This window comes from Pteropus vampyrus, unplaced genomic scaffold (genome assembly GCF_000151845.1).
Source record: "Pteropus vampyrus isolate Shadow unplaced genomic scaffold, Pvam_2.0 Scaffold35, whole genome shotgun sequence".
NCBI lineage: Eukaryota > Metazoa > Chordata > Mammalia > Chiroptera > Pteropodidae > Pteropus > Pteropus vampyrus.
The window spans coordinates 7,019,798-7,024,353 of NW_011888816.1; positions in this window are offsets into that span (position 1 = coordinate 7,019,798).

Here is a 4,556-nt window from a genome sequence, read left to right on the forward strand (position 1 = left end):
ATACCTATTATCTCATTTGATTCTCAGAACAGCTCCAGCAGGTGTTATTACTATTGTCATTTTGCAGCTGAGAAAACTGAGGCTCAAAGAAGTTGAGTAAATTGTCCACAGTCACATGCTAGGAAGTGGTGGTTTTGAACCCATGGAACGTAATTCCTATTGCACTGTTCTCTCCACTCTGCTGTGCTGACTTCGTTAACACACTACAATCTAAGCCAAGAACATGAAACTCTGGGTGAAGACTCGCTAATGTGGGTTGCATGTGGCATCTCCATGTGTTCTGTGGAGGTAGCAGATGGGTACTATTGCGAACTCCCCCCAGGGAACATTTTGTTCTTCCTGAATCTCCAGGCAAGGTCAGGATTTCAATCACTGTCACTCCCTTGGGAAATGTCTTACAAGAAATAGCAAGGAAAAGCTTTGCAAAAAAAAAAATATATATATACAGCATATTAGAGCAGGAGAATATAGGATAACAGCATGCACTTTCTCTGCATTTTCAATCAGGTGCTTACGCATTGAGAAGGGGCTCTGAAAATGTCCTTGAGCAGAATCTTGGAAAAGTTCAATCCAAGTGTCATCATTAGGAATGCAGTTCTTCAGTATTTCTGGTTGTCCATCTGGAGCATAGAAAGATCGCACACGCCTTTCCCTTTGAGGTCGGGTGTGGCCATGTGACTTGTGTTGGCCAATGTAATGTGAGTGAAAGTGACATGTCTCATTTCTGGGTGGAAGCCATACTCCCTGCCTTTGCTGTGGTGCCCAGCAAGACTGCAGATGGTGCATGCTCTGTCAGCTCAGGCCTCAGAACAGCAAAGCCCCAGCCAACCTGTGACAGGCAGACAGTGAGAAAGAGTTACACTTTTCTCAAGCCATTGATTTTGTGGTTGTCAGTTACTAGATCATAATCTGGTATGTCATGACTGATATATCAAGTCTCTGTTCAATCAAGAGATCTCTATGTCCTCCTGTTGAAGGAATTACCCTGGGTCTCTAACTGAAGTTGATCTAAGGGACAGATACTGCTTTGGAGACTACTGTAGCTGGATTTGGAATGGAGCCATTGCTTACCTTAAAATCACACTAACGAAAGTAGGTTAAAAATGGAAAATTGAAATGAGGATCATAATGGCACTTGATACATGCACGGAGATTTAATTTTTCAAAGACTTTCTATATCTATCATCATTTTTGCCCAGAATAACAACAAAAACAATATATGACAGATTCTATTTTCCAATATCTACTCCCCCATTTGCTCCTCTGCAATGTGCACTTGCCATTCCTCCATCAAGAAATGAAGATGATTTCTCAAACTTTGATTCTAGGCTGGACTTTGACTACTTCTACCAATAGAATAAATCCAGCGAAAGTTATGCTGTGCCAGGTCTGGGAGTAGCTTTTAATTGACTGGAAGCTTCTGCTTCCTGCCTGCTATGTTTAGGCTCTGGGATGAGATATCGTGTGCGTGTGTGTGCGTGTGTGTTTGTATGTGTAGAGAGAGAGAGAGAGAAAGAGAGAGAGAGAGGTATTAAGAAGTATCACTGTGCCAGACATGTGAGTGAAGAAGCACTGTGGAACTGAATCCTCCAGCCTCAGAGGTCCCACGTGATGCCACGGAGGGCTAAGATGAAACACTCAGCTAGGTCTTTTCCCAAATCCTTGACCCACATAAACATGAGCAAAATAGATGGTTGTTTTCAGCTACTATGTTTTGTGGTGGTATGCTGCACTAGATAACGAAAATATAAAAATCAGTGGTAATACCTGGGAGGTTGGTAAAGCATGACTTATTTTAAAGATAAAGAAACTAATGCTCGATGACACTAAATTCTTTGCTTGAGATCACAGTGCTCCTTGGTGGGATAAGGAGGACTAGAACACACATGTTCTGGTTATCAACTTAGCTCAGGTTTTTTGCACAACAAAAGACATCCTGGCACATAGGATGTTTGGGGGCATATCTTGCAGAGGATCTGCACGAGAGGAAAATGAAGCCCAGAGAGCCCGAGGGCCTTGTTTAAGTTGTACGAGGAGTCTGGGCCACTGACCAGACAAGAATCTCCATCTTCTGACTCTGGGATCCAGTTCTCCGCCTGACAGGGTTCTGATTCTTCCATTATCTGAAAGAAGAGCCAAATTGCCTGAAAAATTAAAATGTGTTTTTGTTGCCTTCGTTTCTTGGTAATACCTTGTAAAAGCGAACAATAATTCTCAGGGAGATATTAAATGGAAAGCTATAAAAATATCTCATTGCCACAGGCTGAACATTTGAGGGGAAATTTGCTGGGGGGTGAGCCATAGTGTTAGGGCCCAGGGAACGAGGGAGAGGAGAAGGCTGCAGTCTGTTTCCGCTGCAGGGGCACTGCCCAACAGACAGCCCAGTCTCGGACCCATGCCTGGTCATTTGTTTTCTCAGAAATCAAAATATAAGCATCTCAACGTGCTAAATACATATGATATATAGCATATATAATATAGAACTATATAGAATATATAACGATTGTTATGTATAACTTATAATGTATATAATGGTGTAACCATTTTATTGACTAGGTTAATCCCATCATGGTTTTCCAATATGTTCTGTCAGATCTCGTTCTCTCCCCATAATGTTGCCTCTGGAAGGTTTCATAGCTTTCTGGCCACTTCTCAATGATAAGAACCCTGTTTTCACATTGAAAAATGTCTAGTCTAATCTCAATAAAAACTCTGATCTTACATTTCACTCCTCTCCTCCTAGTCTAATTGACTCGTCTGCACAGGATTAGGTTGTAATTCCTCTCATGTTACCTGCTTCTTCCTCCCACCCCCATACCAATCAGTGGACACCTTTCTATGCCAGCACATAAACACTTCTCTTATTCCTTTTAATGACCTTATAGTATATCAAAATGTGGAAGTATGTCAAGCTCTTAAGTGCTAGACATTTATATGGTTTTAATATTTTTGTTATTTTGAATAACTTTGCAATAAACATCCCTGACATGCATCTTTGTACACTTGCTTATTTACACAGAATATGTCCCTCAAAGTGACATTGCTGGATTAGCAATAAACTCTAAACACTTAAAAAATTTTTTTTTCATGGAGAAATTCATACCCAACACAATATTTTTTACACAATTCTTTACAACTACGATTGCAGGAGGCATTATTACTTTTTTTTTTTTTAAATTGGCAATTGAAGTAAAAATGGAAAGTTCCAATGGTAAATCCGAGAAAAGTTGGGAAGATAAAGGCAAGAAAAACACCTCGGTTTCTCTCTTTCCTTTCTCTAAATTTTGTTGTACACACACTGATCAACAGTGACAGATTGAAAGAATGTCTTGAGGCTAAAAGAGAGATCAGTCATTGGAATCCCTGGGATTCAGATTCTTTGCAGTGGCAGCATTTCGTGTTTTTCTTCTGAGCCAAACTAACACATCAAGTGCAAGGGTGACAAGGATGACCATTCAAACAATAAACAGCCACTTAGTGGGACGGACAAGCGACAGATCGTGATTGCATCCAGAGTCCTTGAATTCCTCTTGTACATCATGGAACATATAGCCTTATATTTAATGGTAATGAAAGGGAATATCCCAGCATCCATTTTGCTGTCTTTTTTATTTGCATAATGCTATTTTAATGTAATAACTTTAGAACATTTTATTTTCTGATTATCAAAGAAATATATTCTCTCTTGAAAGTAGAGGAAAAGGATAAAGATGCAGAAAAAGATTTATCCCATAATCCCACTACCTGGAGGCTGATAGAACAAATGTTCGTGTTTCAACTCTTGATTTATACAGATATTGCTGCACAATCTGCAGTAATGAAGTACCACCCCCTGGTGGACGCTTTCTGAATTGCAGGTAACGCAGGTGATTATATTTACAAGGGGAGAGATGGAGAAAGTGATAGATTTGTTCACCTTATTTCAAGAGAAAAGCCCTTGGAAGATTAAGTAAGCATAAAGGAAGGGTTGGGAGAAGCACAGGCGTGGAATCAGAGGAGCACATAGGTGATGGAGAGGACTGTGTACAAAGTTTCATTTATTCAACTTGCTTGTTATAAGGCATCTCTGCTACTATTGTTAAACTTCTTCCTGTTTTCATTGGCTAAAGTCTAATAGAGACAGTTTAAACCTACTATTTTGATTGAGTAGCAGTTTGGGAGCAAATTGAAACATAGCCTCTAACCATTTTATCTTTTTCTCTAATTTTAGTTTCTGTGACTTTAAGAGAGCAAAGATAAAAGAAACAAAGACAAACAAATCAACCCAACCTAAACCTTTCTTTTTGTGTATGAGAGTCTAAGAACTAGTGAAGTGACTGTGAGCAGAATCTGTGACCCACAGACCCTGGAAATGAGATTTATTTGCAGGAGCTAAAAAAAGGGGCCCTTGGATGCGGCATGATTCTATTCTGCTTAAACTGTGCTCTAAAAGGTTTCCACTTTAATTATATTAGTTGCCATAGGAGGCCAACTGTTCAGGCATTGCCTAGGCAACCCCGTCATGGATGCCCACACTGGACTGGGGGCCTGGGAAGGACGGCTAGACCACAGCAGGG